The sequence below is a fragment of the Artemia franciscana genome, chromosome 1 (genome assembly GCF_032884065.1).
Source record: "Artemia franciscana chromosome 1, ASM3288406v1, whole genome shotgun sequence".
Lineage (NCBI taxonomy): Eukaryota > Metazoa > Arthropoda > Branchiopoda > Anostraca > Artemiidae > Artemia > Artemia franciscana.
In genome coordinates this window covers 10,513,789-10,540,842 of record NC_088863.1, presented here as the reverse complement: position 1 = coordinate 10,540,842, position 27,054 = coordinate 10,513,789, and the positions used below count along the sequence as shown (strand labels likewise).

At 35.3% G+C, this 27,054-nt stretch overlaps 1 protein-coding gene across 7 annotated transcripts in view; it reads left to right on the top strand.

Annotated features, from left to right (window-relative positions):
• LOC136025399 (uncharacterized) overlaps window positions 1-27,054 on the top strand; it is a 597,112-nt gene that overhangs the window by 20,601 nt on the left and 549,457 nt on the right. For 6 of the 7 annotated variants that reach the window (XR_010617086.1, XR_010617084.1, XR_010617091.1 and 3 more), the window contains exons 1-2: window positions 17,653-17,757; window positions 26,593-26,850. The gene's annotated coding sequence lies outside the window, so the exon portion shown is untranslated. Of the gene's footprint in view, window positions 1-17,652; window positions 17,758-26,592; window positions 26,851-27,054 lie in introns of those variants that run through there. The other variant, XM_065701412.1, reaches the window with a different exon arrangement.

Genomic DNA, 27,054 nt, shown 5'->3' with positions numbered 1-27,054 from the left:
AGGGTAATTTCTGTTCGTTTTAAGTTTTAATGTCGCTCCTTACTTTCAGTTAAAAAAAACTTGTTTTTTTTATTTAATTTCTGAATGTTTTTTAGTTAATCGATGTTTTGATTTCGGCTCTCCGCAGAATAATTAAAGCGAAATTTGCATATTTATTTATTTGGCTAAATGGCTTTCCCATAGTTTTGATCGAATGATTTTGCTAAAATATGAAGGGAAGGAGGCCCAGTTGCTCTCCAATTTTTCGGGTACTTAAAAAGGCAACTAAAACCTTTAGTTTTCATGAACGTTTTCATTAGTAAAAGATATACGTAACTTACGAATTAGCTTACGTAACAAACTTTTGTATTCTCATGTTTTTATTACGGATTTGAAGGGGTTCACCCCCTCTTCAGTACCTCGCTCGTTACACTAAAGCTTAAATTCTGTCCCAATTTCTTAAGAATGAACACTGAACCACAAAAGCCGTAGAATAAAAGGTTGAAATGACTAAAAATGCTTTAGCGTAAATAGCGAGGTCTTAGGAGAAGATGAGCCCATCATATGCTTAATAATTTCTGTTCATTTTAAGTTTTAATGCTTTTCCTTGCTTTCACTTGAAAAACAATTTCATATTTATTTTTTCATTCTTTTCTTTAAATAATGCTAGAGAATCCTGCGCTCCCTTCATGAAAATTTTCTTCCCCCTTGACAAATTCCTTCAAGGAAAGTTCCCCCAACATATCCCCCAATTCTCCCCCCCCCTAACCTAAAAATCCCTCAGAAAACGTCTGTGCACTTCCAAATAACCATTACTATATGTAAGCGCTGGTCAAAGTTTGTAACTTGTGGCCCCTCCCAAGGGGACTGTGGGGGAGTACGTCGTCCCCAAAGACATAGTTGTAAGGTTTTTTGACAACGCTGAATAAAATGGCCATCTCGGAATTTGGATCCGGTGAATTTGGGAAAATTATTATCGGGGGAGGTGGCCTAGGTGCCACCCAATTTTTTTGGTCTCTTAGATATGGCACTAAAACTTTTCTTTTCCATTAGAATGAGCCCTCTCGCAATATTCTAGGATCACAGGGTCGATACGATCACCCTTGGGAAAAAAAAAAAAAATAAACACGTATCCGTGATCTGCCTTCTGGTAAAAAATACAAAATTCCACATTTTTGTAGATAGGAGCTTGAAACTTCTACAATAGGGTTCTCTGAAACTCTGAATCTGATGCTGTGATTTTCGTTAAGATTCCATGACTTCTAGGGGTTGTTTCCCCCGATTTCCTAAAATAAGGCGAATTTTCTCAGGCTCGTAACTTTTGATGCGTAATGCGTAAATTCCATTTTATAGAGTTTTGGTTACTATTGAGCCGGGTCGCTCCATACTACAGTTCGTTACCACGAACTGTTTGATCATTGGTGCATTTGGACATTAACAATAACATAATAACAGCACATGGAGTTATACACGCTAATAAATTTAAGAGGATACAAGCCTACAAATGAGAAAAAAAAAACTTGAAAAGAAAACAGGGATGAGAATTTCACATATTTGATAATGAGGGCTGAAAAATCTACAGTAAAGTTTTCTTATGTTCTAAAGTTGGTGGTTTCATTTTCATCCAATAATCTCAACCGTTTTAGGTTCCCTTGCCCTTTTTCGAAAATCGAGCATATTTTCTCTGGTTTGTAAATGTTCATACGATCATTGGCCTTAATGAGTTTTTTATCACTAATATTGCAATATAAAAACTAGATAAACATAAATACCACTATTTCTGTTTAATGGATGGTGTGAAGTTCCTGGGTAAAGAAAACTATTTGTATTCCAATAGGAAGAGAACAATCACCCTGCAGCACCCTTACTCAGGCTTATTCCAAGTGAAGGGAAATTTGTTATAAATTCCACCTCCTTCAATCCAACCCCCATTTATATTTATCTGAACACTCGTGTAGAATTAAAGGATTTAGGCATTCAAAATACAGTCTTTTAGCAGACTTGCCACCGTTGGTGTTTCATCACTGAATTTGGTGATTTTTTCACTTTAGTGATTTGATTTTACTTAAAAAATTGGTGATTTTACTATGCTTGTATTAAAACTATTTATGTTTGCGTAGTATTGATGTCCCTTCCTCACCCCAGTGCCTCATTGAAGAGACAATTTAAACTATTTATGCTTGCGTAGTATTGAAACCCCTTCCCCAAACCAGTGCCTCACTACCGACACAATTTGATTGTCTCTGTTCACATTCAAATACAACTTTTGAACAAAATTGCCACCGTTGGTGATTCATTGCTGAATTTGGTGATTTTTTTTCCATTCGGTGATTTTTCGGTGATTTGACTCTACTTAAAAAATTTGTGATTTTGCTATGCTTCTGTTAAAACTATTTATATTTACGTAGTATTTATGTACCTTCCCCACTCCAGTGCCTCACTAAAGAGACAATTTAATCTGATTAAGCTCATTAAGAGCCTTTTATAAAACAAGTTGGACCCCAGCACTATTTCTTTTCTTATACATGCGCATAGGCTAGTAATTGATGTCCCATGTGATATACCATGTGGACTTGTCTCGAAGGTCAGAAAATAGAAGTTCAAGAAAATGACAAAAATTAATGATTAATACTCATGTAATATAAGCATTTGTTTTCATAAGTAAATCAAATAATTAGACTTGGATTTCAGTACAAAATCATAGCCTACCATTTTTCTTTCAGTTCAAAAGTTAGTATAATTTTTTGCTGTCAACACGAGACGAAGTTTGAAAATCATATTTTAATCTTAAGTTGTCAGTTCAAGGAGAAGTAGGAAAGCAATAGACGCAGTTCACGTCCTAATTTACGTCCCAATTCAAATTTTTCTGTTGTCTTCCATGAAAAAGAAAATGACGTCTGGGTGATGATCAATGTATTTTTCCTTTAGCTCCGCATTCATTTTTTTCTTTTTTTGAAAAAGATTAGACAGGTTTAAAGGAATTTTGTGGTGGAAATCCTAATATTACAGTACTTAGTTGTTTGGGTATCTATGTATTTTCAAATCAAGAAATTTTCTTGGCCATACTGAAATAATTAATTTTGGAATTTTTACTCTCCAAAGTTTTCGTCAGAATGAAACTGTTTTTAGTGATTGCTAAGAACAAATATCGTTTGTTTTTTCTTTTCAACAAAAAAGATTTTAGATGGCAGACATGAATTTGACTTAAGATAATATAGTTATTTTGATGAATTATACACATGTTCATGTACATAGCATAGACATAAACCCGTCATCGGGCCTATAGCAACCTAAACCTAAAATCAATGAATTTTCCAGAGCAATTTTCAGTTGTCTTTGATGTCTATGAGTCTTTAGCATTTAGGAATGAACACTTAAAATGAGGATTGGAGTTAGAGCTTTTGACAAAATCTGTGGCAAGGTATTTTAAGAGTTTTTGGTATGAAACATTCTTCTCTTTGTTCTGGAGATTAGTAAGGATCAGTAGCAAGTGTAAAGTCACCAAAACATGTAAATATCAGTAGCAAGCATAATTTCACCTAGAAATTAATCTATATTTCTAGAATCACCTAGAAATCGGTGATTTTACTATGCTTGTATTAAAACTATTTATGTTTTCGTGGTATTGATGTCTTTTCCCCACTCCAGTGCCTCACTAAAGAGACAATTTGATCTATTTAAGCTCATTAAGAACCCTCAAGGAAACAATTCGAACCCAAGCACTATTTCTTCTCTTATACATTCGCCAAGGTTAGTAATTGATGTCCCATGTGATATACCTTGTGCACTTGCCTCGAAGGTGAGAAAATGGAAGTTCAAGAAAATGAAAAAAATTGATTAATAATACTCATGTAACTGACAACTCCTTTCATATACGGAATAATTTCTGTTCGTTTTAAATTTTAATGTTGCTCCTTATTTGCAGTTGAAAAAACTTGATTTTTTTATTTAATTTCTAAACGTTTTTGAATTCTAACTTAACGACGTTTTGATTCTAACTTAACGACTATGCTAGCCTTCATTAACTAAAAAAAGTATCAAGTTTATTAGCATTAAACTAAAATTCTAATAAAATTATCTTTGAGCAAAAATATGTATAAAAAAGTAAAAAATCAGTTACAAACTTCGTCTGGTCTAGTTTAAAAATTCTTAGTAATCGCTGAGCCCTCTCCATTATAATTGCTGAGGTTACAATATGTTAAACATGCCACTCGAATAGCTGTATAGCCTTCCAATGCCTATAGGATGGTTTATATAAAATGTCTATAGGGTCGCTAACATAAACATTTGATTAACGTTCTTTTTTCATGTTTTCACTTTGGTCACTATGCGTCAAAGGGTCGCTATGCGTTTCGTTAGGATCTGTCAGTGCAACTGGATCACCTTTCCTAATATCCAAGCTAAAAAGGCCTGTAAATAAACTTGTATAAATATTTCTAAAGGAAATCTGTGTCGTGTTTTCACTATGTTCAGTATGTGCTATATGAATATTGTTTTCAACTGTGTCCTTTCGTATATCAGTTTGGCCTTCTTCAATGTCTAGACCAAAAAGTCCTTTGATTAAACTTATGAACATATTTTGAGAATATTCTTTCGTCGAGTTATTACTTGGTTCTCTATTTTTTGACTGATTACTTAGTTCCTTCTAAATTTACACATAAACATATTCTTGATATTAATCATGCAAATTAGATATCATGCTTATTAGATTATTAAGCTGATTTGACACAATATTAAAACAAAAAGGAAATAATTAACCATAAAGGATATGAATTAGCGCGATTTTAAACACTGAGAAACATTGAAAATGATGACTGATATTTTACAAGGGAGTCTAGGACTTTCGAAAATCTAAAATTTATCTGCTTTTTCTGATCTTATGTTTCTTTTATATTCTTTGCCAATAATTCTGTTTTTGAGAAGAGAATTGCTGCTCTCCCTAATTCTATTCCTGCATGGGATTAAATAAAAAAAATAATCAATTTTCAACTGAAAGTAAGGAGCACAATTCAAACTTAAACCAACAGAAAATTATTACACTCATGGGGGGGGGGGTTCATCCCCTCGTCAATACCTCACTCTTTGTGCTAAAGTTCAAATTTTGTTCCAATTCTTTAAGAATGACCCCTGAGTCGCAAAGGCCATTTAATTATAATAAATGGCTCTCTTGAAAGTACTACCTTTGAAAGTACTGTCTTTTGAAAGTACAAACCCCCTCATATACGTAATAATTACTGTTGGAAGTTTTAATGCTGCTCCTTCCTTTCAGTTGAAAAAGCTTGTTTTTTATTTATTTAATATCTGATCGTTTTTTTTTAATGCTGGGAAAACCAGCGCCCCTTCACGGAAAATTATCTTCCCCAATGAAAAATTCCTCCATGGAAAGATCCTCCAACGTAACCCCATTCCCTCCCCAACCAGAAAAAGTCCCCCTTGAAAATGTCTGTAAACTTCCTAATAACCAATACTATATGTAAACAATGGGCAAAGTTAATAACTTACAGCCCTTCTTTCGGAGACTTTCGGGGATTCACTCTTCCTCAGAGAAAAAGTTATTAGATTTCTCAACAATGTTGAACAAAATGGTTATCTCTAAATTTCGATCCAGCGTCTTTGGGGAAAGGATGTTCGTGGGAGGGGTCTAATTGCCCTCCAATTTAATCGGTCACTTAGAAAAGGCTCTAGAACTTTTAATTTTTCGTTTGAATGAGTACTCTCCCGACATTTTAGGACCACTGGGCAAATACGATCACCCCTGGGGAAAGAAAAACAAAACAAATAAACTCGTACCCGGATACGCATTCAACGTATCAGAGAACCCTGGTATAGAAGTTTCAAGCTCCTATCTATAAAAATGTGGAACTTAATATTTTTTGCCAGAAGACTGATCACGGGTGCGTATTTATTTGTTTTTTTTTTTCCCAGGGGTGATCGTATCGACCATGTGGTCCTAGAATGTTCCCAGAGGGCTCATTCTATCGGAAATTAGAAGTTCTAGTGCCCTTTTTAAACTGACAAAAAAATTGGAGGGCACATAGGCCCCCTCCCACGCTCATTTTTTTCAAAGTCAATTTTGAGATAGCCATTTTGTTCAGCATAGTCGAGAAACTTAATAACTATGTCTTTGGGCTGACTTACTCCCCCAGAGTCCCGCGGGGGAGGGGCTGAAAGTTACAAACTTTGACCAGTTTTTACATGCAGTAACGGTTATTGCGAAGTGTACAGACCTTTACAGGGGGATTTTTGGTTGGGGAGGAGGTTGAGGGGAGAGGGCTATGTCGGAGGATCTTCTCTTGGAGGAATTTTTCATGGGGAGGAGAGAAATTCTATGAAGAGGGTGCAGGATTTTCTAGCATTATTTTGGACTTCGAAGAACAACTTACTGTGGAGGGAGGATTTTTGGTCTGATTTGAAAAACGATTAGAAATCAACAGCAAAAACAATTCTTTTTCAAACGAAAGTAGGCTCAAAACAACTTTCTAGGTGGAATTGTCTACAAGAAGTTTTAATGGGGAATATTCAGCAGGGATGAAATTGCCTGGGGGAGGAGATCTTACGTGGGAGAAACTTTCCAAGGAGAAATTTTCTGCGGCTAAGGGATTGTCCATGGAGACGAAAGATGGATGCTTCCGCATTATTTGAAAAACGACCAGAAATTGAATAAGAAACAACTAATTTTCCACTAAAAGTAATGAGCAACATTAGCGAACAGAAATTATCCCGAATGAGAGGATTGATCCCCCTCCTTAACAGCTCACTCTTTAGGCTAATTTTAACTTTTTTCCATATTATTTAAAAGCAACTCCTTAAACACAAGAGCCGATTAATTAGAGAGTCAGAAGTTTTTTTGGGGAAAACAAACTTTGCCGTAAAGCGAGAAGTATTGAGCAGGGGTTATCCCTCTTGTCTACGTGGAAACTTCTTTTCTCTTGTTTTAATGTTGCTCCTTGCTTTCAGTTGAAAAAAAATAAATTATTTAATCACTGAAAGGCTGAAACAATCCTACAGGAAATATTGACCAGTTGCTGATTTGAATAGCCAGTAGCATATTTGTCTTTATCCTAAGACAGAGTAATTCCAAGTCAGGGTTTTTGTAATGTTTCATTCCTTTAATGGAAGTCTATCAACTTTACTAAAAAAATTTAAAGAATACTCTTTAAATGCTAATTTCGAAATACAATTTTGGCCAACCATGATTTAATCTGAGCAGAAAAATTAACATTAACTATCAAAACAACATTGAAATAAGTTGACTGTCATTTAGTAACTTTATGGGATAACTAGCAAACTGGGCCCCAAAGTCACAGTTACGATCTTCTGAGATACCAGCTTTTCAAAAATTAATAGTGAACTAATACATAATTTTCTTATGGTCTCTTCAAGTCAACCCTTTGATTTATTATCTATCTTGTGTAAAATTCTACTTTATTTTCACCGTGATTTTTAGAATGAATTTTAAGAATTTAAATTTGAATTGAGTATTATGTACTTTTAATTATATATGTAAAATATTTCTTATAACATAATTTCACAATATATTTCTTTAGAATATATTAAAATTATATGAAAAGCATATAGTCAAAAAATTAAAGCTGAAACGAAGAGTTGCTACTCGCGTAAAGATTCTGTTGCATTGTAGGAGAGCGATCTTTGTTTCTCCCTGTTACCCCTAGACATAAAAAAGCTTGCTTCACTATAGTTCTGCATAATTTCACTGTTTTAAGTGTGTTGTGTATTTATGTAAATTAACAGTTTTAATCCTTAGATTAGGCGAAACCGTTTTCAGATATCGCCCGAGCTTGATACGCTCGCATATTTCCGATGGTAAATGCTCACATCATAGTCAGTGGGATCTGTTGGAGGGGGGGGGTGATTTAGAAAAGTAGCTTTTGCTTGTGTTTTTGTTAAAATTTCATTTTTTGCTATTTTTTTTTTTACCAAAGTGACCTAGTGTTTTATTTGTTTACCACGACTCCCTGACCCTATTTCTTTTCTGTTAATTTCACATTATGCTATTTAGTACTTTTGTTTCAATGATTTATTCTTTTACTCTTTGCTCGGAAACTTGAAGCCATTAATGGGTTGATGGATACAAATTATATATAATTAATCCCAATTTAAGAAGAAGCAAGTATTTTTGTCATAAAGACCTTTTGAAAAAAAAATAATTCCGAAACAATGTGCCATGTACGTGTATATATAGCGTCATATGCTTAGGCTGTTTAAAATACAGCTCTAAAAAAATCAATATTATTCAAATGACTTCATTCATTTACGTTATCTAGGTACTAATTAATTAAATATTCTTTCATACAAGAGAGGAAAGGGAGATGGAAATAAAAATAGACCAGAAATTTTCAAGGACAATCATGTGAACAAAAACTCCTAATTAGTAAAAATTTTGATATTTTGATCGCAAAAGCTGCTGAAAACTGCTGTGAAAACTTCACTGACTACTCTAAAGATCCGAACTGTTTGCCGCACATTCTGCACTGGTTAGTTTTGACCATTTCATTCAATTATTTTTAGAATGTGCTGAGTGGCGGTCAATATAGGTCAGAAATATATTCTCTTGTTTTATACCATACTAGCTGTTGGTGTGGCGATTCGCACCACACCAACACCTAGTTGATGGGGGTGCTTCGCGCCCCCCAAGCCACCCCGCGCGCGTAAGTCGTTTTGACTTCTATGTTCGTATGTCTTTATTACGTTTATGAGAAGGTTCGCCCACTCGTCAATAACTCTTTGCATTAAAGCTTAAATTTTGTCCCCTGAATCACAAAGGCTGTAGAATAAATAGTTGAAATTACTAAAAATCCTTTAGCTTAAAGAGTGAGGTATTACGAGGAGGTGAACCCCTTATATGCGTAATATTTTCTGTTCGTTTTAAGTTTTAATGCTACTCCATACTTCCAGTTGAAAAAAACTTTTTCATATTTATTTTCTCATTGTTTTTTTTAAATAAGGCTAGAAAATGCGGCGCCCCCTTTCTGGAAATCTTCTTCCCCCATGAAAAATTCCTCCATGGAAAATTTCCACCACATAGCCCCTTCTTCTCCCCCTCCTCCCAACCACAAAATTCCCCTGAAAACGTCTCTACATTTCCCAATAACCATTAATATATGCAAACACTGGTCAAAATTTGCAACTTGCTGCCCCTCCCACGGGGACTGTGGGGAAGTAAGTCGTCCCCAAAGGCATAGTTATAAGGTTTTTAGACTATTTTGAATAAAATGGCTATCTCAGAATTTTGATCCGACTACTCTGGGGAAAAGATGAGCGTGGGAGGGGGCCTAGGTGCCCTCCGATTTTCTTGGTCACTTAAAAAGGGCACTAGAACTTTTCATTTCCGTTCGAATGAGCCCTCTCTCAAAATTCTAGGACCACTGGGTCGATACGATTACCCCTGGGAAAAAAAAAACAAAAAAAAACAATAAACACGCATCCGTGATTTGTCTTCTGGCAAAAAATACAAAATTCCACATTTTGGTAGATGGGATCTTGGAACTTGTACAATAGGGTTCTCTGATAAGCTGAATTTGATGGTGTGGTTTTCATTAAGATTCTATGGCTTTTAGGGGGTGTTTAACCCTATTTTCAAAAATAGGGCAGATTTTCTCAGGCTCTTAACTTTTGATGGGTAAGACAAAACTTGATGAAACTTCTATATTTAAAATCAGCATTAAAATGCGATTCTTTTGATGTAACTATTGGTATAAAAATTCCGTTTTTTTAGAGTTTTGGTTACTATCCAGCCGGGTCGCTCCTTACTACAGTTCGTTACCACGAACTGTTTGATGTACATAGATATAACGAACTGGGACTAAAAAGTATGAGTCCCAAATTGCTTCCCGTAGATTTTGTCAGGTACCAAGACTTATAGTAAATGTTAAATAATGTATGTTATAATATTTAACATATAAATAATAATATGATAAATAATATATGTTAAAAAATACTTATGAGGGTAGAAACTAGCACTAGTATCGACAAAAAAAACCCACTATGAACCCCATCTAGCGTCTAGTACCCTTAGCATTTTTTTAAGCTTTGTAATCGTTATAATGTCAGCAACTGAGACTAGACCCTTATTACTACCCTAATTTTGCCAATTACACTAACTAAATTAATTATTCTTATTATTGCACTGAAAAAAATGCGGTTGCAAAACACTATATGGTGTTGATTGTTTTATTTGTCAACACCATCGATTGTCCTCACTTTTGTAAGCTATTAAATAAAAAAAAAAAAAAATTACTGCAAGTAAGGATCGACATTAAAACTTAGATTAACAGAAATTATTCCGTATATGAAAGTGGTTATCCCCTCTTCAACGTCCCGCTCTTTACGCTAAAGTTTTTGTTATTGTTTTGTAAGGTAGAACTTTGACAAAGAGTCAAGCTTTAGCGTAAAGAGCAGGACGTTGAGTAGGGGACAACCCCTTTCATATACGGAATAATTTCTGTTCATTTTAAGTTTTAATGTGACTCCTTACTAGTAGTTAAAAAAAACTTGTTTTTTTATATTTAATTTCTGAACGTTTTTTAATTAATGTATGTTTTGATTTTGGCTCACCGTAGATGAATAACTAAAACGAAATTTGCACATTAATTTTTGTTAATACATAGTTGTTAATTTTGTTAATACTCTTAAAGCTTAAATTTTGTTCCAATTCTTTAAGAATGACCCCTGAATCACAAAGGTCGTAGAATAAATAGTTGGAATTACTAAAAATACTTTAGCGTAAAGAGCAAGGTATTGTGGAGGAGATTAACCCCACGTATGCGTAATAATTTATGTTCGTTTTAAGTTTTAATGCTGCTCCTTAATTTCAGTTGAAATAACTTTTTCATATTTATTTTTTAATTGTTTTTTTTTAATATTGCTAGAATATCCTGCGTCCCCTTCATGGAGATTATCTTCTCCCATGGCAAATTTCTCCATGGAAAGATACTCCCTCGTAACCCCCCCCCAACCAAAAAAAAATCCCCTGAAAACGTCTGTACACTTCCCAATAACCATTATTATACGTCAACACTGGTCAAATTTTGGAATTGGCAGCCCCTTCTCCTTGGACTGTGAGAGAGTAGTTCGTTCCCTAAGACATTTTTATTAGTTTTTTTTTACTATGTTGAACAAAATTTTGATTCGTTGACTTTTGGACAAAATTGAGCGTGGGAGGGGGTCTTGACGCCCTCCAATTTTTTTGGTCACTTAAAAAAGGAACTAGAACTTTTGATTTCCATTAGAATGAGCCTTCTTGCGACATTTTAACTCCACTGGGCCAATATGATCACCCCTAGGAAAAAAGAAAACAAATAAACACGCACCTGTGATCGGTCTTCTGGCAAAAAATACAAAATTCCACATTTTTGTAGACAGGAGCTTGAAACTTCTGCAGTAGAGTTATCCGATACGCTGAATACGATGGTGTGATAAGATTCTTTGATTTTTAGGGGGTGTTTCTCCCTATTTTCTAATATAAGGTAAATTTTCTCCTCCTCCGTGGAGGAGGAGAAAATTGTTAAAAAGACATTGTTATTATGTTTTTTCGACTATGTTTAACAAAAGGTCTATCTCATAATTTTGATCCGGTGACTTTGAGGGGAAAATAGCGTGAGAGGGGGCCTAGGTGCCCTCCAATTTTTTTGGTCGCTTAAAAAGGGCTCTAGAAATTTTAATTTCCGTTAGAAAGAGCCCTCTTGCAAAATTCAAGGGCCACTGAGTCGATACGATAACCCCTGGGAAAAAAGCAAAACAAAAACAAATAAACACGCATCCGTGATCTGTTCATCATTAGATCATCATTAGATCTGTCTTCTGGCAAAAAATACAAAATTCCACATTTTTGTAGATAGGAGCTTGAAACTTCTACAACAAGGCTTTCTAATACGCTGAATCTGATGGTGTAATTTTCGTTAAGATTGTACGACTTATAGGGGGGTGTTTCCCCCTATTTTCCAAAATAGGGCAAATTTTCGTAACTTTTGATGGGCAAGACAAAAAACAAAGTATAAGAAGTAAAAAAAAAATGAAGAAATGAAGGGATTTTTGGATATTCTATCTATATTCCGAATATAGCCTGAACCTATGGTGCAGAATATCCTACAGTATAAACCCTTTCACTTTAGTTTCTTCTTATTCTTTTTTTATGTTTTCAGGGATTGAATTATCATTGTAGCATAAAGTTAAAACAAACAAAAATTAACAATATGAAATTAGTACTAATTATGATAATGCTGGTCTGTGATGGAAGTGTACACAAATAACCAGCTGGGACTAAAAACTTCGAGTAATTACTTCCTCTTGGCCTGGTACCGACATCTGCATGTGTTTTTTTTTTTTTTTTTTTTTTTTTTTTGTAGTAGTTAAACACATCTACATCATAATTTTCCTCCATTGGTTGAAGATGCAAAATACGTATTTAATCTTTTATCGATGATTATTGTGGCACCTGGGAGTATCTCCCTGCGATAAATTCCATAATTTTTCTCCTATTCTTCCTGTCTTCCTCCTTTCTTTGTTCTCTTTCTTTTCTATCCAATTCCTCTTTTTTACTTGTTTTTTTGCCATCCTGTTTCTGTTTTTGCTCCCTAGCCTCTCTTTCTTCTCTTGTGGAAATTATTAACTGTATTACCGCATTTGAACTTTTTTTTCGTGGTATGTGACTCAGACCTTAGGCTAAATTTGGGAAGAATTGTTTTTTACCAATCAGGAAGAATTTAAAACAAAATTTGTATATTATTTTTTTCTTGGATAAATGGCTTTCTCTTAGTTTTCATCGGAGGATTTTGAGAAAACAAGGGTTGGGAGAGGAGGCCTAGTTGCCCTCCAGTTTTTTGGTCACTTAAAAAGGGAACTAGAACTTTTAATTTTTTACGAATGTTCTTATTAGTAAAAAAATATACGTACCTTACAAACTAACTTACGTAACGAACTTCTATATTCGTATATTTCTATTACGTATATGAAGAGGTTTGCCTCCTTGTTAATATCTCGCTCTTTACGCTAAAGCTTAAATTTTGTCCCAACTCTTTAAGAATGACCCCAGAATCACAAAAGCCGTAGAATAAATACCAAAAAATCCCCCTGAAAACGGATGTATACTTCCCAATAACCATTACTGTATGTAAACACTGATCAAAGTTTATAGCTTGCAGCCCCTCCCCGGGGACCTTGGGAAAGTAAGTCGTCCCCAAAGACACAGCTATTATGTTTTTCGACTATGCTGAACAAAATGGCTATCTCAAAATTTTGATCCGTTGACTTTTCCGAAAAAATGAGCTTGACAGGGGGCCTAGGTGCCCTCTAATTTTTTTGGTTTCTTAAAAAGGGGAATAGATTTTTTAATTTCTGTTAGAGTGAGCTCTCTAACGATGTTCTAGGACTACTGGGTCGATACAATCACCCCTGGGAAAAAAACAAAAGAGAAAAAAAAACAACAAATAAACACGCACCCTTGATCGGTCTTCTGGCAAAAAATACGAAGTTCCACATATTTATAGATAGAAGCTTGAAACTTCTACAGCGGGATTTTCTTATAAGATGAATATGATGGTGTGATTTTCGTTCAGATTCTATGACTTTTAGGGGGTATTTCTCCCTATTTTCCGAAATAAGCCACATTTTTTCAGGCTCATATCTTTTGATGGGTAAGACTAAATTTGATAAAACATACATTTAAAATCAAACAGTTTGTGGTAACGAACTGTAGTAAGGAGCGACCCGGCTCAATAGTAATCGAAACTCTAAAAAACGGAATTCTGATACAAATAGTTACATCAAAAGAAGTGCATTTAATGCTGATTTTAAATATATAACGAGCCTGAAAAGCTTTGCCTTATTTTAGAAAATAGGGGAAACACCACCTAAAAATCATAGAATCTTATCGAAAATCATACCGTTAGGTTCAGCGCATCAGAGAACCCTACAGTATAAGTTTCAAGCTCCTATCTACAAAAATGTGGAATTTTGTGTTTTTTTTGCCACAAGACAGATCACGGATGCTTGTTTATTTGTTTGTTTTTTGTTTGTTTTTCCCAGGGGTGATCGTATCGACCCAGTGGTCCTAGGATGTTGAAAGAGGGCTCATTCTAACAAAAATTGAAGGTTCTAGTTCTTTTTTTTAAGTGATCAAAAAATTGGAGTGCACCTAGGCCCCCTCCCTCGCTCATTTGTTTCCCTCTGTCACTGGATAAAAAATTTGTGATAGCCATTTTATTCAGCATAGTCAAAAAACCTAAAAACTATGTCTATGGGGACGACTTACTCCCCCACAGTCCCTGTGGGAAAGGCTGCAAGTTACAAACTTTGACCAGTGTTTACACATAGTAATGGATATTGGGAAGTGTAAAAACACATTCAGGGGGATATTTTTGGTTTGGGGGAGGGGTTTATGTGGTGGAAACTTTACGTGGAGGAGTTTATCATGGGGGAAGAAAATTTCCATGAAGGGGGTGCAGGATTTTATAGCATTATTTTATAGAGCAATGAAAAAATAAATATGGAAAAGTTTTTTCAACGGAAATTAAGGAGCAGCATTAAAACTTAAAACGAACAGAAATTATTACGCATATGTGGGGTTAATCTCCTCCTAATGCCTCGCTCTTTACGCTAAAGTAATTTTATTAATTTCGACTATTTATTCTACGGCCTTTGTGATTCAGGGGCCATTCTTAAGGAATTGGGACAAAATTTAAGACTTAGTGTAAAGACCAAGGTATTGACGAGGGGACGAACCGCCTCATATACGTAATAAAAAACATACCAATTTAAGAGTTCGTTATGTAAGTTAATTTATATTTTACATATATTTTTCTAATAAAAACGTTCATAAAATTCTAGTTGCCTTTTTAAGTAACCAAAGGATTTGAGGGTAACTAGGCCTATTCCCCGCTTCTTTTTTCTCAAAATCGTCCGATTAAAACTATTAAAAAGCCATTTAGCCGAAAAAATAAATTATTATGCAAATTTCGTTTTTATTATTCATTTGCGGAGAGCCAAAATCAAAACGTGCATTAATTCAAAAACGTTCAGAAATAAAATAAAAAAAAAACAGGTTGTTTTAACTGAAAGTAAGGAGCGACATTAAAACTTAAAACGGACAGAAATTACTCCGTATATGAAAGGGGATGCTCCCTCCTCAACGCCCCGCTCTTTACGCTAAAGTTTTTTACTGTTTTAAAAAGTAAAGTTGAGAGAAAGAGTCAAACTTTAATGTAAAGGGCTGGGCGTTGAGGAGGGAACAGCCCCTTTCATATACGGAGTAATTTCTGTTCCTATTAAATTTTAATGTCGCCCCTTACTTTCAGAAAAAAAAACTAGTTTTTTCTTATTTAATCAGCAAAAAGTCTGACTCTTTTGATGTATCTATCAGCATCAAAATTCCGTTTTTTAGAGTTTGTTTACTATTGAGCCGGGTCGCTCCTTTTTTACAGATTGTTATCAGGAACTGTTGTTGTATAATGTGGTGATTATTTACCACGAAATGTTTGATAAAGTTTACGTTAGGTGATGTGTTGACAAGGTCGTTTCCAAGATTTTTTCGAGGGTAGTGGGAGTAGTGGAGGCATACGTGAAAAACTTAAAAACTGCATTAAAAATTTATTTATATTCCTTTTTGTTTACGTTTTTATAAGTAGAACTAACATTTCAAGGGGGGCGGTTCAAACCTGTGAACCGACCCCAGGATACAGCCTTGTATTTTGACCGTCAATCAACTAATTAATTAATAAAAATTCATATTTTAGATTGTCTCAGGCTTAAAAATGGCCCTTTACTTTTCGCTAAAGGCACATGTTTTAAAAATCGATACAAAAAAAAGTCTAAGTATCATAGTGACTATAACACTGTTCTTTTTCTTTCTTTTGATTTTAAATTCGATTGCTCTTCTGTATGCGTTGAGCTTTTCAGTCATTCTTTACTTCATTTAAAATTACATAAAAAAAACTAGTTTTTTTAACTGAAAGTAAGGAGCGACATTAAAACTTAAAACGAACAGAAATTACTCCGTATATGAAATGGGTTGTCCCCTCCACAATCCCTCGCTCTTTACACTAAGGATTTTAATTGTTTTAAAAAGCAGAATTGTGGCAAAGAGTCATACTTTAGCGTAAAGAGCGAGTTAAAAAAACTAGTTTTTTATGTAAAGTCTGAACGTTTTTGAATTAATGCAGGTTTGATTTTGGTTCTCCACACATAAATTGTTAAAATGAAATTCGCATATTAATTCCTTTTTTGGCTAAATGGCTTTCTCTTAGTTTTGATCAGACGATTTTGAGAAATAAGGGATGGGGAAGGAGGCCTAGTTGCCATGCAATTTTTTTCGGTTACATAAAAAGGCAACTATAAATTTTAATTTTTAACGAATTTTTTGATTAGTAAAAAATATACATAACTTAAGAATTAACTTACGTAACAAACTTTTATATTCTTTTATTTTTATTATGTATATGAGAGGGTTTGTACCCTCGTTAATACCTCGTTCTTTACACTAAATCGTAAGTTTTGTCCCAATTCTTTAAGAATGACCCCTGAATCAGAAAGGCCGTAGAATAAATAGTTGAAATTACTAGAAAACACTATAGCATAAAGAGCGAGGTATTTATCTCCTCCTAAATACCTTATTCTTCATGCTAAAGTATTTTTAGAACCCCTCATATGCGTAATAATCTCTGTTCGTTTTAAGTTTCAATGCTACTCTTTACTTTCAATTGAAAAAACTTTTCCATGTTTATTTTTTCATTGTTGTTTTTTATAGTAATTTTAGAAAATTCTGCGCCCTTTTCATTGAATTTTTGTTCCCTCATGACATATTTCTCCAAGGAAAGATCCTCCCACATAGCCCCCTCCCCTCAACCCCACCCCCAAAACCAAAAAAAAATCCCCTGAAAACGACTGTACACTTGCCAATAACCATTATTATATGTAAACACTGGTCGAAGTTTGTAACTTGCAGCCCCTCCCCCAGGGACTGTGGGGGAGTAAGTCATTCCCAAAGACATAGTTATTATGGTTTTTGACTATGCGGAACAAAATGGCTATCTAAAAATTTTGATCTGTTGACTTTGGAGAAAAAATGAGCGTGGGAGGGGGCGTAGGTGCCCTCCAATTTTTTGGGTCACTTAAAAAGGGCATTAGAACTTTTCATTTCCGTTAGAATGAGCCCTCTTGCGACATTCTAGGACCACTTGGTCGATACGATGACCCCTGGGAAAAAAAAAACAAAAAAAAAAACAAACAAATAAACACGCACCCGTAATTTTTCTTCTGGCAAAAAATACGAAATTCCACATTTTTGTAGATAGGAGCTTGCAAATTTTGCTATAGGGTTCTCTGATACGCCGAATGCGATGGTTTGATTTTTGTTAAGATTCTGTGACTTTTAGGGGGTGTTTTCCCCTATTTTCTAAAATAAGGCAAATTTTTCCAGGCTCGTAACTTTTGATGACCAAGACTAAATTTGATGAAACTCATATATTTAAAATCAGCATGAAAATCTGATTCTTTTGATGTATATTTAAGCATCAAAATTCCGTTTTTTAGAGTTTCGTTTACTATTGAGCCGGGTCGCTCCTTACTACAGTTCGTTACCACGAACTGTTTGATAAGTCTTTGAACTATAAGTGAAAATAACGACGAATCAGGTTACACTTCAATTTCGCAATAAAAGTGAAATGGACGAATATCCAAGATCCGATTGAATGACAAATCCTCTTTTGTCCTATACAATTTTCTGATCCAGTTGGTTTGAATTTTCGTGAAGGAAACATATGATAAGTTAGATTTTATTTCTTGATTTATTTTTGGTGCTTTTGTAAAGTGTTTTTCTTTACCTCAGCCTTAGGTCTTGTGTTATTTTTGCATATAATATACAAATAAGCCGCAAATCGATTGTCCAGTCTCATGCAAAGTTGGTCTGACGTTTTTAGCTTCCTGTTTTTAGTAGGGTTGCATTTATTTCTTTTTGCTCAAGGATAGGTTGAGAGAATTGTTTGGTTGAGAGAAGAAGATAAGGTGAAAATATTCATAGTTCAGTCTTAATGACAAGTACCCCTTTTCTTCATTTTTTTTTCTTGTAAACTATCAGAAAAAGCAAAAAATTAATGGTTGATGACTACTAAGACTTCCGTATGTGCAGGGGATAGGGTAAATATATACAAATTCTTATAATTAAGGTAGGAAAAAAGAGAATATATAAGGTGTTCCTCATTTATGCTTTTTCCAAATTCAATAGATTCTTCTGGAGCAAATACCCTTTTTGAGTCCACAAAGGCGCTAAAACGACTTCTTCATCCGTTGACGCATTGTAGAACCGGTTTCTTTCGCTAGTTTCTTTCAGCTTAGCGTGGGATAAGACAAGTGACAGAATAAAAGAGAAATTTGGGCTATATATTTGCATATTATTGCGTGGGAGTGGAGTAAATAATTTGGACAGTTTGAAGTTAGAAAACAATTCTTATTTAATAATATGCAGAATAATTATACTTAGCACATTGTGCTTCCAAACCCGCTATACTTTACCCCCTCCCCCTCTAATGTGCAAATATATTGCCCGATTTTTTTCCAAAGTAACGATGAAACGGGTTTTTTCTAAAGCTTTACATTTCGTTTCAAGATTCAATGTTGGTTTTTACTTACAGTCAAAGAATAATTTTTTATGGCACTTGGTATTAACCAAGTGACATATAGCAATCGCAAATTCTGTCGGTCTGTCGGTCCCGTTTTCCCGATTTGACCATCTGCAGGAGGAGTGGGGGGGCCCGTTAATTCGGAAAAAATAGAAAAATTGAAGTATTTTTAACTTACGAACGGTTGATCAGATCTTAATGAAATTTGATTTTTGGATGGATATTGTGTCTCAGAGCTGTTATTTTAAATCCCGACCGGATCTGGTGATATTGGGGGGGAGTTGGGAGGGGGAAACCTAAAATCTTGGAAAACACTTAGAGTGGAGGGATCGGGATGAAACCTGGTGGGAAAAATAAACACAAGTCCTAGATACATGATTGACATAACCAGAATGGATCCGCTCTCTTTGGGGTGGTTAGGGGGGGGGGGGTAATTCTGAAAAATAAAAAAAATTAGGTATTTTTAACTTACGAACGGGTGATCGGATCTCAATGAAATTTGATATTTTGAAGGATATCGTGTCTTAAAGCTCTTATTTTAAATCCCGACCAGATCTGGTGACATTGGGGAGGGGAGTTGGGAGGGGGAAACCTAAGACTTGGAAAACACTTAAAGTGGAGGGATCGGGATGAAACTTGGTGGGAAAAATAAGCACAAGTCCTAGATACATGATTGACATAAACAGTAATATATTCTCTGAGGCCAACCTGACTTTCATACATAATGATGATAGAAGGTAATAAGCTTACCTAAGCTATGGATGTCAGGTGACTGATTTTTCTTCAAGAAAAATCTTCAAATTTCTTCAAAATTCAAAGAAATTTGAATTAACCTGATGATGACAGGCACAGGTCCTGTCGAAATTATCGTTAGAAGAAAAATCAGTCACCTGACATCCATAGCTTAGGTAAGCTTATTACCTTCTATCATCATGACATAAACAGAACGGATCCGCTCTCTTTGGGGTAGATGGGGGGTTAATTGGGGTTAATTCTGAAAAATTAGAAAAAATGAGGTATTTTTAACTTATGAACGGGTGATCGGATCTCAATGAAATTTGATATTTAGAAGGATATCATGTCTGTCTCAAAGCTCTTATTTTAAGTTCCGACCGGATCTGGTGACATTGGGGGGAGTTTGGGGTGGGGGAACCTAAAATGATGGAAAACGCTTAGATTGGAGGGATCGGGATGAAACTTGGTGGGGAAAATAAGCAGAAGTCCTAGATACGTGATTTACATAATTGGAACGGATCCTCTCTGTTGGGGGGGGGGGGTTAATTCTGAAAAATTAGAAAAAAATGACGTATTTTTAACTTACGAAGGGGTGATCGGATCTTCATGAAACTTCATATTTAGAAGGACCTCGTAACTCAAATCTCTTATTTTAAATCTCAACCGGATCCAGCGTAATTGGGGAGGCATTTGGGGGGGGACTGGAAATCTTAGAAAAAAATTAAAGCGGTGAGATCAGGATGAAAGTGGATGGGAAGAATAAAAACCTGTCTAAAATACATGACTGACATAACCGGACCGAATCTGCTCTCTTTGGAGTAGTTGGGACGGGGGGGGGTGAATTTTGAAGAACTAAAAAAAAACAGGTGTTTTTAACTTACGAACGGGTGATCGGATCTCAATGAAATTTGATATTTAGAAGGATATCGTGTCTCAAAGCTCTTATTTTAAGTCCCGACCGGATCTGGTGACATTGTGGGAAGTTTGGGGTAGGGGAACCTAAAATGAAGTTAAACGCTTAGATTGGAGGAATCGGGATGAAACTTGGTGGGAAAAATAAGCAGAAGTCTTAGATACGTGATTTAAATAATTGGAGCGGATCCGCTCTATTGGGGGGAGGGGGGGTTAATTCTAAAAAATGACGTATTTTTGACTTACGAAGGAGTGATCAGATCTTCATGAAACTTCATATTTAGAAGGACCTCGTAACTCAGATCTCTTATTTTAAATCTCAACCGGATCCAGCGTAATTGGGGGGGGGGCAGTTGGGGGGAACCGGAAATCTTAGAAAATACTTAAAGCGGTGAGATCAGGATGAAACTGGATGGGAAGAAAAAAAAAACCGTCTAAGATACGTGACTGACATAACCGGACCGGATCTGCTCTCTTTGGGGTAGTTGGGGGGGGGGGGGAGGTTAATTCTGAAAAACTAAAAAAAATTAAATATTTTTAACTTACGCACGGGTGATCGGATCTCAATGAAATTTGATATTTAGAAGGACGTCGTGACTCAGAGCTTTTATTTTAAATCCTGACCGGCATTAAGCATCTAATTTTCCTTTTAAATCAATCTATTGATTCATAGAATTTTGCTAGGGCTCATACCATATGATCTCTTGGCTCTTAGCTCTTCATGCCTCGTCACAAGTGCCATATGAGCTCTTAGCTCTTGTTATTTGATTGGGAGTGATGGTAACCATTTAGTATATCTTGACTGACGAAAGCTTAAACTAATTGTATGCTTTATATTATGCCATAGTAATCAAAGGTTTAATAGCTCTCTACTCTTACGTTTTATAGTAGTTCAAAAAAAAATTCCGTTTGAACGGCTCCTGAACGGCTTCGGAACAATTTCAGCTTGTTTAAGGTTTTAACATCAGTCTTGACTTTCATCTGAAATTAAATTGTTTTCTTTTATGTCAAGTATAATTTTAAGCTGCGTTTTCGGCTATACTCTGTAGTTCTTCATGTTTACATATTGAATGAGAAACTGTCTGGCAAAAAGTTTCAAAACCTTTTTTCAGCTTTTCGATGAATTTCAAATGCTAAATAGTGTATGTTGAATACGGTATATAGGATATGCAATTAATTTAACCAGGCTTTGATCTCGTACCCCTGAATGGATGCCATTAACTCTTATGAAACAAAAAAGGCATTTTATTTTAAAAGAATATAAAAAGTGACATTAAATCTTAGAACCTGAATCTATCATGTATAAGAGGCAATGATCCCACCACATTCCCTCTCATTTCTCAATTATTTTAGTAAACTTTAACTAAGGATTGCCAAAATAAAATTTAGAGGGTACAAATTATAGACAGGTAATAGTTATATTTTCATTTGTGAATTGCTTTAAAGAAGCTGAAAAAATGGAAATTGTATTCCTTATAGTCGTTGAGAAAGCATATTGATAAAAAGAAGTGAACTTGCCTTCGAGTAGCGCTATGATCATATCATGCGAAGGGTCCTAGAACCAAGCTGTCGAATATATTGAGAAAAATAAACATAAGTAGGTGACACAAGGTTGACCCTTCCCATTTCTGTTTGCTCTAATGTGTAAGTAACTGTATCTGTAGGGTTATTGAGTAAGTCAACCCCCAATATATAATTTGCCCATTATCCTGGAAAACTAAATATTGCTTTAAAATTAAGTCAAAATGCACTGTGTTTTTGCTGGTTGCCAATAAGACATCCCAGCAATATAGAACATCCCCAACAACTGAAGGTGTCAAATTCGAACTTCTGGGGCTAATTTTATTACTACTTCTTCTCTAAAGATTTAACTAAATCAAAAGAGTGTAAGCGTATCCAGGTTGTCAAAGAGCATAGATATAATTTTTGGGAATGATATTAAGCTTTATTTATGAGGTAAACTAGAGAATGAATGTGACTAAATTAATTTCATCGGATCTGACAGGCCTGAAGGCACTGTAGGGACAATAACTGTCGTTTGCTGGGGTAGGTTTGCTTTGTAAGAGCCATAATTGGTAATATACTGCCATTTGCTTTATTTTTGGTCCTGGATGAGGGATGGTCCTGGATACGTCACTCCAATGGAGGGGTGGGGCAAGATCTAAGGACTTTCCAATGGGCAAAAACTAGAGAAAATGTCCTTGAAACAACTTTTGGGTAATTTCTGCCTTTTGGCGTATTTAAAACTGGGAACTATGGCATTTCTATATATAGTAATGGGGTTGGTTTGGGCAAGTGAAGAAAATTCAACTGATAATTGTCAAATTTTCCTGACGTTTCAAAAACCAGTTATTGCAGCTCATTAAACTTTGAGAGTGAAGAAGTAGTAGCCATGGTAGAGATATCGCAGAGATGGCAGCCATGGCACCTCGGTTGGCTGCTTTATCACAAATATAGGCATATAAATGTCACCTGGTACAGCTACTGCTACGAATTTACCTGCTACTGCTGCTATTAATACTGCTCACTACTGATCCTACGACTACCACTACTACGATGATACGAGTGCAATAGGTCTACGCGTATGAAGGTGCAACTTTGACAAAATATTGAGGGGGAATTTTAGCTTAATAAAAAAAAACCATGTGCATACAGTTTGTCAAAAGGGTGTATCTCAAGAATGGATTTGGGTATTAAGTTGGATCTTTCAGAGAACACTTGAAGGCACAGAAATGTCGCTACCGTCAAGAGATCTTAATAGAGTAATAATGTCACTAAAATGACTAGAAAGCACATGGTTCCCCTTATCTATTGGGCAATCCGATTCGGGTGCACTTATTGGCCACAATAAGATTTTAGCTTCTCTGACTGTGTTCACATCAAAAAACTGCATATCATGTCTTTTGATAATATCCTCCTCAGTTCTGCTTAGCTCAATTGCTATGAATAAAACTCAGCATCGGAGAATATACACGTTCAGGCATTTTGGCTGTGGCTACCTAGGTCGTAGTATATGGCTAAGAAACTAAGTTTCAGCTTGGGGGAAGGTGGAGAAATTGAGGTCTGGGAGTGTCCCCTTCCATTCAAAGGCCATTCCTTCTATACAAAGCTCTTGAGTAAAAAGGGAGACACATAACTCTTTTTTAAGTCAACTTTATTTTGCAGGCTTTGAACAAATCTTTTCGTTCAACTGAACTTTTGATCAGGCAGGCACCACAACAACAATGCCTATGTAAAGAGCAACATGACTTCAATGTTTTATTTTTTTCACCCAGCCACTTTTTATGGAAGGAGTTATCATTGAAACTTTGGAAGGGGCTCATTAAATTGGATACTCAAATTTATAGTGATCTTCTTAAGACTCAAAGAGATTGTGGGGCAGCCAGCCCCCTCCCTTACCCTTTTTAGATGCCTGCCTCCTCAACCCCTAAAGATATCCAATATAAATTTATGATAGCCTTTTTGTTTAGAATAGTTGAAGGGGCATATTTTGTTTTTATGGAAGGTCCTGTAAGGGAAGGCTTTTGGCAATTGGAGCAATTCTACTGACTGTAGATAATATATTTGTATATTCATTACTTAGGACAAACAATCAATAAACCAGTTACGAAAAATGATGATCTAGTTAGGAAAATGAACAGTCCCCTCTCTTAAAATTTTATGTAGCGGTGACAGTGCCCAAAATGTAAATCCTGTTGGAACCATTGATGGCACATAGTGTATCAGTTTATTTTTTTTCTATTTCTTCAGTTTATTTTGAGTCTATTTTGTTTATTTAACACTCATCATTTACTTAACATGACAATACCGAGTAGAGAAAAAAGAAAAAAAACACATGAACAACAAAACAATTACTGCACTAACTCTTGTCATAGCAACGACATTTAACGATAAAATGAAACTTGAATTAGAAAAAAAAATTAAATTACTCCACTAAATATGGTCATGCAGAGACATACAAAAATACTAAACACTAGTGAATTAGAGACTGATACCAACCACTCTGTGAAGAATTAAGTTTTTGGTTATGCTTGGCAATTAATTTAGTAATTAATTGCTAAGATCAGGGTAATTAAGTCTAAATTTTTGATTAATGGAGAACTCCGAGCCAAGTTGGCAACCACAGCAAATATTTCGCAAACCGAAAGAAAATGGACCGAACTTTCAAACAATCAGTTCTAATAAATAGATTCGGAAATAGAATAATTTACAAAATATGAGGGGAGATTACAGTACTAAAAAAGCCAGCTAATATTGGGATATTAAATCGATATTTGCTGCAATTAAATAAAAAAAACAAGTTTTTTCAACTGATAGTAAGGAGTGACATCAAAACTTAAAACGCACAGAAATTACTTCGTATATGAAAGAGGCTGCTTCCTCATCAACGCCCCGCTCTTTACGCTAAAGTTTGACTCTTTCTCTCAATTCTTCTTTCTAAAACAGTAAAAAACTTTAGCGTAAAGAGCGGGGCGTTGATGAGGAAGCAGCCTCTTTCATATACGAAGTAATTTCTGTGCGTTTTAAGTTTTGATGTCACTCCTTACTATCAGTTGAAAAAACTTGTTTTTTTTATTTAATTTCTGAACGTTTTTGAATCAATGCATGTTTTGATTTTGGCTCTTCGCAGAGGAATAATCAAAGCGAAATTTGCATATTTTTTTTTTGGCTCAATGGCCTTCTCATAATTTTGATCGGATGATTTTGAGAAAAAAAGAGCGGGGGACGAAGCCTAGTTGCCCCCCGATTTTTTGGTTAAATAAAAAGGCAACTAGAACTTTTAATTTTTTACGAATCTTTTTATTGGTAAAAGATTTACGTAACTTATAAATTAGCTTACGTAAAGAACTTTTGTATTCTCATGTTTTTATTACATATATGAGGGGATTCGCCCCATCGTCAGTACCTCGCTCTTTACACTAAAGCTTAAATTTTATCCCAATTCATTAAGAATGACCCCGTGAATCACAAAAGCCGTAGAATAAGTAGTTGAAATTACCGAAAATACTTTAGCGTAAAGAGCGAGGTATTAGAAGGAGGTGAGCCCCTCATATGGGTAATAATTTCTGTTTGTTTTAAGTTTTATTGCTGTTCCTTACTTCCAGCTGAAAAAGCTTTTTCACTTTTATTTTTTAATTGTTTTTTTTATAATAATGCTAGTAAATCCTGCTCTCCCTTCATGGAAATTTTCTTCTCCCATTACAAATTCTCGAAGGAAAGTTCCCCCAGCATATCCCCCTCTTCTCAACCCCTCCCCCAAACCAAAAAAATCCTCTTGAAAACGCCTGTATACTTCCCAATAACCATTACTATATGTAAGCACAGGTCAAAGTTTGTAACTTGTTGCCCCTCCCACGGGGACTGTGGGGGAGTAAGTCGTCCCCAAAGACATAGTTATAAGGTTTTTGACTACGCTGAATAAAATGGCTATCTCAGAATTTTTATCCGTTGACTTTGGGAAAATAATTAGCGTGGGAGGGGGCCTAGGGGCCCTCCAATTTTTTTGGTCACTTAAAAAGGGCACTAGAACTTTTCATTTCCGTTAGAATGAGCCCTCTTGCAACATTCTAGGACAACTGGGTCGATACGATCACCCCTGGGGAAAAAAAAAAACAAAAAAACAAAAAAACAAAAAAACAAATAAACACGCATCCGTGATCTGCCTTCTGGCAAAAAATGCAAAATTCCACATTTTTGTAGATAGGAGCTCGAAACTTCTACAGTAGGGTTCTCTGATACGCTGAATCTGATGGTGTGATTTTCGTTAAGATTCTATGACTTTTAGGGGGTGTTTCCCCCTATTTTCTAAAATAACGCAAATTTTCTCAGGCTCGTAACTTTTGATGGGTAAGACTAAACTTGATGAAACTTATATATTTAAAACCAGCATTAAAATGCGATTCTTTTGATGTAGCTATTGGTATCAAAATTTCATTTTTTAGAGTTTTGGTTACTATTGAGCCGGGTCGCTCCTTACTACAGTTCGTTACCACGAACTGTTTGATAATCAATGCTTAGGAAGCAGACATACGTCGTGTGTGATGGTTTAGGAGCAGAAATTGTTTAGTGTTTGGAGGAACCTATACTTTTCAAAATACACAAACAGTAATGATGGCTTCCTAAGGAGATGAAGGAATTAAAACGCACCCCCGGTCTTGTTATTCACTTCAACATAGACTACCAATAAAATGGAATTTTCATTATAAATTAATTCTGCCCCCCACCCCCTCTTGACATTAGTCCAAAGGACCTATGGTCGAAAACTTACCAAAGAGAGAGAATCTGCGTGCAACTATTCGGTTTACAATTCAGATACAATTTATTTTTTATTTTTTAGGAAATCAAGTTGAAGTGGTAACCACCTCCACAATGAAAGAAAGTGATTCACTACCCAAGTCAAATTAAGAAGATGAAATTGTGACGTTGGAGAAAGTGTGAAATTCTATTGCCCCGAAGTTTTTGCAACAGTTGAATTCATTGGAACAGTTAAATACAAAAAACCTCCTGGAAATTGGTTTGGTGTTGTTCTTCATGAGCAAAAAAAAAAAAAAAAAAAAAAACGGATGGCACTTTCATGGGCAGAATCTAATTTTATGTGAGTATATCATCCTGTTGTTGCTAGACCAGGGACTAAAACATTCCTGTTTTCTCTCAAAAATTTGGGCTATAGATTTGCATATTCTGGCGTGGGAGTGGAGGTAAAGAATTTGGACAGTTAGAAGTTAGAAAACAATTTTTATTTCATAATATCCAGAATAATTGTACTTAGCAAATTGTGCTTTCAACCCGCTATACTTCA